We start from the raw sequence: 12,457 nt of genomic DNA, 5'->3' as shown, positions 1-12,457 counted from the left end.
GCAATATTCAATTTCTCTAACAACAGTTCATCACTCACTTCTGTTTTTTGCAGGTATGGCTTGAGGTCACCCCTGATGTAATCGTTTTGCAGACCGGTAAGAACTGTATGGAGAAACATATTTTGCACCAGGATAGGGTCGTACTTAAGGCTAGACTCAGCCTCCTGTGATGCAAAAAGAATTTTCTGCCTCAGATCTAATGCACGAATGAGAAAGTTCTGAGGGGTTTCTTTGCTGTCTTGAGCCTCTGACATGAGTTGTTTGTACAGTTCGGTAGCGCCCTTCTCCTGATAATGTGAGCGAAGGATTCTTCTCAAGGTAGGTAACGTTAAATTGCCTTTGCCCTCTAAGTAACTGCATAGTTGCATGCCAGGCGCGATTGCTTTGATGACTGCATGTACTATTTCGTGTTCAGGGACATTTTTCTTTATTCCATTTTCAATCTGAAGAGCCATGCTAGAGAAACTAAGTTTATCTTTTTGTCCTGGTTCTCCAATTTGGCCTGCTATTTTAAACTCTCTTTGCCACATAAATGGTTGGGCGAGATCTCTTATTGGATTACTGTTCTGGTTTGTTTGATTCAATGTCTTTACTTCATGTTTTGTTTCACTTTGTGTTTTCTGTAGTGATAATTGTAAAGCTAACTGCAGTGCTTCAATCTGTTTTTGCAGCATTTCCTGTTCTGACACCTGAGCTACTTGTTGCGGCTCACAGAATTCTGAATTGCAGGCTGGATTGGTAGTTGAATTTCAACAATTTTGTCTTTCAGGTTAAGGAGGAGAGACATACCTTGGTCCTCAAGTTCCTCTACCTCGTCTCTTTCTATATACTTCACAATGTGTGCAATTAGAAATGAACGACTTTTCCCCAAAACATTCTCATGTTCGGTACCAAAGATATGAAGAAAGTTACACACTGCAATCAACTGGTCACTACTCAGTGTATAAAGTGTCCCAACTACTTCAAGTTTCAAGTCCTCTAGCGTCTCCATGTTGGTTGTGAATAAATGGTCAGTGTCAGTGTAAAACAGAATGTCTACTTGGGCAGGAAGAACTTGCAGCTTCTCCTGGTTAACATAAGGAACCTCGGATTACCAGCACTTCTGCCCGTCTGGTCGTGAGACTATACTGCACACCGCCGACCTTCTATCGTGATGGTTGTTGTTGCAAGGTGGAATGTTGTCGTCTGGCACTACATCGATCGGCAGGACCATGGACCATCCATCCTCGCTGGGGCCTCAAAAATGTTGCACCCCTGGAAAAGGGGAAAATAGACATAAATAAGATGAGACGACACGAACTCGCTGTTGTCTGTGCGCCAGCTGTATTGACTGTGACGCAAAACATAGAGTGTATCAGCTACTGCCTGCAGCCTTTGGTTTCCCCCTAGTGGCCATTTCCTCAATTACACTTTATTTTTCTCAAGTATAAATCACATTGATTTTAACCACACTACATGAACAACTAATCTAACTTAAATCTAAGGTCTTCTGCCCCCAGGGGCTCTCCGCTATATAATATAGAATATTATATAAAACACTCTTAACGTAGGACTGACTGTAATGAGATAACCATTCAAGTAGGTGAACATGAAACAGTGCGTAAAATTGTGGTGTCTTACAGTTTGCACAATGGCTGAAGTTAAGAACGTGCGTCAGGTCACCTGTTTTCTCTTAAATTTTCTAGTGTTCTCTCTCACAAACGCTGCCGCTTCTCTTGGCGTTTTAAATGTTTTCTTTTCCCCATCTGAGAGCGTTACCCTCAGGGTAGCAGGATAAAGTAAAGCGAACTGGATACCTTTGGACTTCAGCTCTTTCTTTACCCGATCATATTCCTTTCGGCGCTTCACCAAGTTGGCACTTAGATCAGGAAAAAACATCACCGGCGAGTTCTCATACATTATGGGACCGTTGCTTTCCCTGGATAATTTTGCTGCCGTACGGAGTATCTTCTCCCGATCCTGGTATTTCAGCAGGCGTATCAACACAGCCCTCGGCCTTCCCTCCGTGGGTGGTCTTGGCGCGAGCGTCCGATGTGCTCGCTCTATTATTAGCGGCTCGGGAAAGTGCTCTTGACCCAATACAGTCGGAAGCCAATTGGCGAAAAAAGTGACCGGGTCACTCCCCTCACAGCCTTCACGCACGTTAAGAACGCGGACATTATTGCGTCTGCTGTAGTTCTCAAGTGACTCAACTTTCTCCATCAAATATTCATTGTCCTTAGTCAACTTGCTCACCCGCGAATCCAGCTCGGTGACATGATCCTCCGCCGCCCCGATGCGATCTTCCGCTTCAGTGACGCGGGATGTCAGATTATCAAGCATAGATTTTAAACCCGATATGGATTCGTTAATCTCTGCCGTTTTGGTGTCCAGTTTATTGGAGAGGGCTAGGTTTGTTTTTATATATATATAAAAATTGCATACGTTTATATTTCATTTTTTTATCAAGTGTATATATATATTATTTCAATATGCAATAAAAGTAAACTGTACACTTGAATTACATATATATAATATATGTGAGCTGAACAGATTGACTGTTACATCCATGAGATTATGTAAATTCAAATAAATATCATGTCACAAGATGTCATAGGTCAGTATCAAATTAGTTTGAAATTATTATTTGCAGCACAAATTAGGTTTTTTAGGATTTTTAAAAATCCCTAAAACTGTCAGAAAAGGATAAGGCCTAAGATATTTCCATGTGAGTGGCTAAATTTATTTTTGTTTTTATAATTATAATACATAAACTATGAAATTATACAAAATGTATAAAAAAGTAAATAAATAAATACGTACACACATAAAAAAAGCAGCCAAGACGAATGAGTTTCCTTTTTTTATATATAGATTAAAATTGAAGACACAAGCAGCTGGTAAATGCGGTCACTTAATATTCAAATCCAGTAGATCCACTTCAGATTTATTTCTCAACAGTTTATGTTGACGTGGCTGTTTTCGTTTATATTCGCCAAGCTATTATGTATTTTGAAATAATCTTATCCTTGATGTGTTCGTTCGTACGACGAAAGGCAGAATCCTGCAGCTCGAGAGATATATATTCTGCCCGTCGCGCTTCCAAATAGTCTTTCACACTTAAACGGGTTACAAACACCTGCATTTAGCTTTTGTTGTGTTATAATGGGTAATTGTGTGCATTTGTGGTAATATTTTATTAAGAATAAATTCGTTTGTTTGACATCGTGACACTGTACGCGCTGATCGGAGGCGGTGATTTCAGATAGGCAGCCGCAAATATTTCATTTTCACACAAACAGTTCAAAAACATCTGATTTTAGCTCTTGGTGTGTTCTAATGGATGAATTGTGTGATATCGCTTTAATAATTTATTTTTAAAAGCTATAAAACAAGAATAAACTAGTTTTTTCTGAGCTCGTCATTCCACACGCTCCTGCTCAGAGCGGTGATTCATCTCTCCTATTTCTCACGTATCACTGACCACACATCAATTATTAATGAGCCCTGACCCGGTAATAATCATATGTTGGTTTAGCTTGTCATTGTGAATTAAATCTAAGTATTTATTTGTATTTTAACCGATTTAAAAGTGAAACTAAAAGAGAGTCTCCTCCCCCCTTTTTTAGTCCAGGAATTGCACCTGTAGGGGCGCTATTTCTCTCAAACAATGGAAGTCTAAGCACATATACTCAAACAGAGGGACAGAGTGAGATGAGATGTCTGACAGTTTTTTTAATTTTCTGTTATCCATACATTGTTGTAAAGTCTCTTACTACAGTAAAGTCTGTAAAGTCCTTTCCTCAGAATGACTTTTTGATCTGTATGAAAAAATTATTTGACGTGTTTGGATGCTGCAATTTAAAAATACAATACAATTAATCATTCCCTTTTTACGGTCATTTCAAAAAATCACCACGGCAAAACCATTCAAGCTATCCAAAACCCATTCACAATTTAAGTTCCTCAATGTTTTTTCAACATGTAGACAAAGTTTGGTGTGTCAAGTGTACTTCTCTGAGCACTATGCATTAATTCACAGCAGAATTTTCACAAAAATCCATATTCAATTCAAAATAGCCAACTTCCTGTTGATCGTAGCTGATGACTGTAAATTATAAAGTTGTCCATCTTGATATGTACTTTGGAGTTTGGTGTCTGTAGCTAAAACTAACCCCACCACTTTTGACAAAAGGTGGCGCTATAGAGTGCCTCCTTCACGCCCTTTTAAAAGCTTTTGCCATTGTCTAGCTGTCACTAATACTGATATGTGTTCTGAATTTCGTGAAATTCTAAGTATGTTATATGCCTCAAAATCACCTGAAAAGTATTCCAGTTTGACATGTTGCCACGGCAACAATATTTTTAGATATCGGTATCCCCCCAGCAGATTTATATCGGCTGTGTTTTAACATTATTCTGATAAAGTTTGAAGCAAATCGAGTAAAAATAAGATGCTGAATTCAAAGCATTTTGAAAATGACACACTTCCTGCTGCCAGTTGGTGGTGCTATAACTTTGACTCCTAATAGTCACATATGTGCGATCGACATCATATATCGAATAATCTGATGAAGTTTGAATAAAATCAGGAAATGTATGTAGATGGTATTAGACACTTCCTGTTTCTCATTTCTCGTCATAATTTCAACGCCTCGCCATGAGCAAACCGTTCGAGATATCAAAAATCCCCTGGCAATTCATCATCCCCAATGTCTTGAGATCATATTGACCAAGTTTGGTGGCAATCGGCTAAAAAACCTATGACAAGTATTTCAAATTCCAGAGCATGCGCTTTTTACATAACTCTAAATAGCTGACTTCCTGTTGGGCGGAGCCTATGACATACAATACGAAAGTTATTCGGCACAATGAGATCTATATGTGTACTGAGTTTCATATGAATACGTGTAAGTATGTGTGAGCTATACATCAACATTTCTGACTGTGTTCCAGGGGGCGCCGTAGAGCCGCTGTGCCACGCCTGGGTCCCAGCCTCTGCAGGCTCCTAAAAGCCACAGATTCCAAAGTATGTGCAAAAGCCCCCACAACTTTGACGAAAAATATGAATACTAAACCCTAAATAGCCAACTTCCTGTTGGGCGGAGCCTATGACATGCAGTACGAAAGTTGTTTGGTTTGATAAGATCTATATGTGTACCGAGTTTCATATGTCTACGAGCAAGTATGTATGATATATGGCCCTCAGTATTCCAGGGGGCGCTGTAGAGCCCCTGTGCCACGCCCGTGTATCAGTCTCTGCCCGGCCGCAGGTTCCAAGGTGTGTGCCAATTTTCAAGAGTTTCGAGCATGTTAAGGACCCCAAAAGCCCCCGTAACGTTAGAAGAAAAAAAAAAATTATAATAATAAAAAATAATCCTAAGGAAAACAATAGGGCTCTCGCCCTCCAGGCTTGAGCCCTAATAAACGGAGCAATTCCAATAGGGTCCTCGCACTGCAGTGCTCGGGCCCTAATAAACAAAGCAGATACAAGAGGGTCCTCTCACCTCGGTGCTCGGGCCCTAATTAAAGCTGCAAGCAGCATTTATCGGGGTTCAAGCACATTAAGGCCTCTGAGGTGGTCTCGGCCAACCTGGATGTATGGATGACAGTTAAACACATCCAAAATGGAGAACAGGCTAACAGACAGACACATGCACTGAAATTAAATGATTAAACTAGTTTTTAAGAGTTTAGATGTTACTTTCAGGTTTCACTGTAATCATAATGTGGCAAAATTTTAAAAAACTGATATGCCTGTATGAACAAAATGGAAAAAACTTTAACTCAATGAGATTTAAAATGTTGCAACAGTGTTTTTTTTATTGTTTAGGCATGAATTCATAAATCCTTTCAACATTACTGTTTAAGTTAACTGAATGAGCCCATTAGTGGTTTTCCGCTGCCATCTAGTGGTCATAAATGGCAATTTCTCATACATCAATGTGTTAATCCTTTATAACTCTTAGTGGTTTTTTCTGAGATGAAATGTCTCTTAATTTTTGCATGCTTGTTTAGAATGAAATTATGCATTATTTTACACAGTTTTGATAATTTGTAGGCTTTCTGTTTGTATTAATAGGCCTTTGTGTACACTATGTAAAGAACATATAATAAAATGACTGGTTTATAGTTGTCCAAATGCAATTGTTCAACAATTTTTTGATAATTATTGACCTTCAAAGTCTAGAGAATTGTATTTCAGTGGTTTTGATTTTCAGCTAAAACCCTTGTAATAGTTTGCAAAAGTAACTTTTTAAAATTATCTTGAATATTTAATTAACAGTTTTATTAACAACATTGGCCCCAGAGGCAAAGTTGTTCAGAATGAGGAGATCTATCATATGATATGAAGATCTAGTGTTAATATATGAGCATTTTCAAACAATTTGAGGCCATTTACCATATAAATTGTGTTTTTGAGACCTTTTCTACTGTTATAGCGCCACCTATGGTCCGATCTCCATGAAACTTTGCGTGCTTGTTCAGAGTAACCTGTCATATGTTTTCACCAAGTTTTGTAAAGTTTCCAGTTTTCATCTAAGTTTTATAGGCTTTTGGGTATTTTGGCCACACCCCTTTTCTAAATTACCCTGTCAAAGGTAACCAAAAGACAAATTTTAATTATTTCTTGATAGTTATTGATCTGGAGATTCCAGAGAATATTACTGCAGTGGTTTGATTCCAATCGGGCTAAAAACCTGGGACTAGTTCGCAAAAGTAGGTTTTTAACATATTCTTGAATAATTAATGAACAATTTGATTGACATCTTTGCTCCCTGAGGCAAAGTTGTTCACAAAGAGGAGATTTATCATATGATATTAAGATCTAGTGTTTGTGTGAATGTATGAACATGTTCTACAAATTGTGATCATTTTCTATTGAAAATTTGTGTTTTTGAAGCTTTTTCAACTGTTATAGCGCCACTTATGGACCGATCTACATAAAACTTTGCATACTTGTTAAGAGTCATCAGTCACATGTTTATTCCAAGTTTCAGAATATTTTGACTTTTTTTTTTGTTTTATAGGTTTTGGGGTATGTTTGGCCACACACCTTTTCTAAATTACCCCTTTAAAGCTAACCAAAGTACAAAATTCATTTTTTTTTTGATAATTATTGATCTAGAGAGTCCACAGAATATTACTGCAGTGGTTTGGTTCCGATTGGGCAAAAAACCTAGGACTAGTTCGCAAAAGTAGCTTTTTAACATACTTGTGAATAATTAATGAACGGTTTGATTGACAGCAATGGTTCTTGAGGCAAAGTTTTGCATTATGAGGAGATCTATCAAATGATATGCATATTGTGTTTATATGTTAAAATCCACGTGATTACAGAGCCATAAAACTCATTAGCGACAACTATTGGCCGATTTCTTTCAAAATTCTTACAGTCCTTTAGGGCTATGAGTCAAACATGCCCACCAAGTTTTGTTCCGATTGACCTTCGTTAACCTTGTTAAATAGGTGCTCAAACTTCTTTGGCCAATGGCGGCCATGTTTTTTTAGATACGCGAATGTCCTCATAGATACTTGTGCCGCTTCTGACAAAGACACGGTATGCCAATTTTCAAGTCGATCGAACCAATAGTTGCCTAGTTATAGCCATTTAAGTGTTTTTTTCTGTCTAATAGTGCCCCCAAGTGGCAGAGGTGTGCAATTTTTTTATTTGACCAAAGTTTTAGCTCCTACAAATGTCTAGCAAGTTTGGTTAAGATATCTCATTTCATTCACAAGTTATAGCCTGTTGCGTAAAATTGGTCCTAGACTTTCGAACGTTTTGGCATCCCATTACAACAGTGAGTCGAAATTTCAACTTTTTTTTGATAATTATTGATAATCACTGTCCAGAGAAAACTTCTGCAGTGGTTTGGTTCCGATTGGGCGAAAAAACTAGGACTAGTTCGCAAAAGTAGGTTTTGGACATATGTCTAATTTGCGAAAAAACGAGGCCTCCCAAACCCAAAATCAGAGCTGAACATTTTTAATTTCGCTTGACCCAAGGATTCCAGAAATGTTAAATTTATGAGTCTACCACAAGCGGTTTAGGAGCTATTAGCAAAAACGCATTTTTGAATGGGCCGGATCTTTGCGCCTGAGTAAGACTATTACCTTTTGACCAAGTTTCAGCTCTCTAGGCCTTAGGCCTGGTTCACACCGGACGCCGAAGCGACGCGAAAGCGGCGCGGAACAGAGGCCGCTTCCTTTCGGCGCCCATGTTAAAATATGGTGTCGTTCACACGCCGTGAAGCACCAGTTTCGGCATCTGGCCTATTTTTTGCGTGAGCTGCGAGCGATCCGCGTCAATTCCAGCAGGAAGTCACACCAAGAAACACGAGACAATCCGGTCAATTGTAAAAATATAATAAATTTTCAAATTAAAATACCGCGAGTGACAAATGCGATCATATTTGTGTATCTAAACAGACTAAAAAAAAAAATAAATAAAAAAAAACACACATCACACACGCACGCACATGCACACACAGAGCAATGGGAGTGGGCGGACTACAGGGCGGGTGGGAGGGGGTGGGGGTTATTTACTTAACCATGATGTGCTCCGAATAAACAACAACTGAGCAGAAGCGCTTGTCGACCGCTGCGGAGAATACGCGTCTGGTGTGAACAGGTAGGCGCCGGACCGCGCGTGATTTTCCTTTCCGCGCCGCTTCCGCACCGCTTCGGCGTCCGGTGTGAACCAGACACCAGACGCGTATTCTCCGCAGCGGTCGACAAGCGCTTCTGCTCAGTTGTTGTTTCAGCACTTCGTGCTTGAACCCCTAATAAAAATTCTCAGTTGTTGTTTCAGCACTTCGTGCTTGAACCCCTAATAAAAATTCTAACAATTAGAATAGGGTTTGTGCTTGAACCCCTAATAAAAATTCTAACAATTACAATAGGGTTTCAGCACTGCGTGCTTGAACCCCTAAAAATCAGTACAATTACAATAGGGTTTCAGCACTTCGTGCTTGAGCCCCTAATACTTTTTGTGAGTTTTTAGCCTTCTGGAAAGTATGTTCATTTACTGTACATGTACTCAATACTTGGTAGGGGCTCCTTGTGCTTCAATTACTGCCTCGATTCGGCGTGGCATGGAGGTGATCAGGTTGTAGCACTGTTCAGGTGTTTTGGAAGTCCAGGTTTCTTTGACAGTGGCCTTCAGCTCATCTGCATTTTTTGGTCTCTTGTTTCTAATTTTCCTCTTGACAATACTCCATAGATTCTCTGTGTTCAGGTCTGGTAAGTTTCCTGACCAGTCAAGCACACCAACACCATGGTCATTTAACCAACTTTTGGTGTTTATGGCAGTGTGGGCAGGTGCCAAATCCTGCTTGAACATGAAATCAGCATCTTCAAAAAGCTGGGCAGCAGAAGGAAGCATGAAATGCTCAAATATTTCTTGGTTAACGGGTGCAGTGACTTTGATTTAAAAAAAAAAAAAACATTGCACCCCAAATCATCACAGACTGTGGAAACTTAACAGTGGACTTCAAGCAACTTGGGCTATGAGCTTCTCCTCCCTTCCTCCAGACTCTAGGACCTTGATTTCCAAATTAAATACAAAACTTTTGCTTGACTATCCTCATAATGCTCTGGTTCTCTCGGTTGGTTGTGAATCTTTTTCTTCCACACTTTTTCCTTCCACGCAACTTTCTGGTAACATGCTTGGATACAGCCCTCTGTGAACAGCCAGCTTCTCTGGGAATTAATGTTTGTGGCTTACCCTCCTTGTGAAGGGTGTCAATGATTGTCTTCTGGACAACTGTCAGATCAGCAGTCTTCTCCATGATTGTGTAGCCCAGTGAACCAAACTGAGAGACCATTTTAAAGGCTCAGGAAACCTTTGCAGGTGTTTTGAGTTGATTAGCTAATTGGCATATTCTAATTTGTTGAGATAGTGAATTGGTGGGTTTTTGTTAAATGTAAGCCAAAATCATCACAATTAAAAGAACCAAAGACTTAACCTGTTAAACAGCACCTAATCTGAGGGTCGTGCTTCAGTCAAGGAAGCCCTCGACAAAATGGTCTTGACAGTCATAGAACAGGACCACTGAGGGCAGCTCCTACTGGGGAAGAATGGAGTGCACAGCATTACACGGTGTCCGTCTCTCCTCAGAGCCCTCAGGAGATCAGTCTGCTAACCCTGCCAGAGTTCCAGGGTGCAGCAATCTCCAGCGAGCACACATCTCAATGTCAAGTCAAGTCAAGTCACCTTAATTTATATAGTGCTTTTAACAATACAGATTGTGTCAAAGCACTTTACAGTATTAAATAAGAAAACAGTGTGTCAAGCAATGCAAAATGACAAACGTAAATACTTAATTTTCAGTTAAAGGCAGTTTTTCATTGAATTCAGTGATGTCATCATCCAGATCAGTTCAGTCTAAATACTATCTGTGCAAATCAAGTCAATGATATCGCTGGATATTATGTGTCCCCAACTAAGAATGCCAGAGGCAACACGGCAAGGAATCAAAATTCCATCTGTGATAGAATGGAGAAAAAACCTTGGGACACTTTGTCTACACTTCAAATTTGCGCATAATTTACCTTTACATACAAAACTGTCTATTGTAATATACCTGTACATACAATTGTAAATTTGTATATTGTTATTCCTTATCTACTTGTTCTATTATTATTATTATTATTATCATAATTTAATCTGTGTTTTTGTTCTGTCGCTGTCATTATGTTGCACTGCGGAAGCTTCTGCCATCAAAACAAATTCCTCATATGTGTAAACATACCTGGAAATAAAGCTCATTCTGATTCTGATTCTAATCTGGTCCCTGTGGCATTGTCCCGGTGGCTGTCTAGGAGACAAGGTCAAGTCAAATCAAGTCACCTTTATTTATATAGAGCTTTAAACAAAAAAAATTGTGTCAAAGCACCTGAACAACATTAATTAGGTAAACAGTGTGTCAATAATGCAAAATGACAGTTTAAGGCAGTTCATCATTGAATTCAGTGATGTCATCATTCAGCTCAGTTCAGTTTAAATAGTATATGTGCAATCATTTGCTATTAAGTAAACATATCACTGTAAATGAAGTTTTCCAACTAAGCAAGCCAGAGGCGACAGCGGCAAGGACCAAAACTCCATCAGTGACAGAATGGAGCAAAATACTTGGGAGAAACCAGGCTCAGTTGGAGAGCCAGTTCTCCTCTGGCCAGATGAAACCAGCAGTTCAATTCCAGGCTGCAGCAAAGTCAGATTTTGCAGAAGAATCATCTGTTTTCTGTGGTCTTGCCCCAGTGGTCGTCTGAGACACGATCTTTTTAGGGGATCTGTATCTGGGGCTCATCTAGTTGTCCTGGTCGCCGCTGTCTTTCAGGGATGTAGAGGTCCTTTCTAGGTGCTGATGCACCATCTGGGATGGATAATTACTGGATCCAGTGACCCTCTGATTTGGACACAGACTGGATCTGGTTGCTATGGTGAACTCGGAATAAGAGAGAAACAGACTAAAATTAGCGCAGATGCCATACTTCTAATGATGTAGCAAGTACATTGGGTGTTATGGGAAGTGTTTCCGGTTCCGGTTTACCTAATTAATGCAGCCTAAAAATTATTTAACGGATTTGGATATTAGAAGCATATTAGTGTGTTATGTGTAAGCCAGGTTAAAGAGATGGGTCTTTAATCTAGATTTAAACTGCAAGAGTGTGTCTGCCTCCCGAACAATGTTAGGTAGGTTATTCCAGAGTTTAGGCGCTAAATAGGAAAAGGATCTGCCGCCCGCAGTTGATTTTGATATTCTAGGTATTATCAAATTGCCAGAGTTTTCAGAATGCAGCAGATGTGGAGGACTATAACAAGAGCTCATTCAAATGCTGAGGTGCTAAACCATTCAGACTTTATAATAAGCAAGTTTTTAAAATCTATACGATGTTTGATAGGGAGCCAGTGCAGTGTTGACAGAACCGGGCTAATATGGTGAATACTTCCATGTTCTAGTAAGAACTCTAGCTGCTGCATTTTGGACCAACTGGAGTTTGTCTTTTGCCCGGAAATATAGCAGAGCTGAGATGCTTGCCACTCCTTCGGGGGTCTCTAGAGCAGTTAGTTCCATCGTCTTCTGCCATTCCTCCACTTCAGGGCACCAAGCTAGCAGCTCCAAGTACACCAGAGACCAGTCTCAAGAGACTGGTTCCCTTATTAGACTATTTAGCAGCATGGAAACTACTGCCAAATGTGTCTCGTTGGGTCCTGCAGACTATAGAAAAAGGCTATCATATTCAGGCATTCAACTGGGTTTTTTCCAAAAATGGATGGGTCTGATATTAGAACAGGACATAAAAACTTAATTGAGGAAGAAGGCCATTGATGTGGTCCATCCACATGACAAAGAGTCCGGGTTCTACAGGCTGTACTTTATTTTTCTAAAGAAGGATGGAGGGTTACGTCCCATTTTAGATCTATGTTAGCTAAACCGCTCAGTAATACGACTGAAGTTTAAGATGCTCGTTA

This window comes from Carassius carassius, chromosome 3, assembly GCF_963082965.1.
Source record: "Carassius carassius chromosome 3, fCarCar2.1, whole genome shotgun sequence".
Classification (NCBI taxonomy): Eukaryota; Metazoa; Chordata; class Actinopteri; order Cypriniformes; family Cyprinidae; genus Carassius; species Carassius carassius.
The sequence above is the reverse complement of the archived record's forward strand: the minus strand, read 5'-3'. Positions refer to the sequence as shown.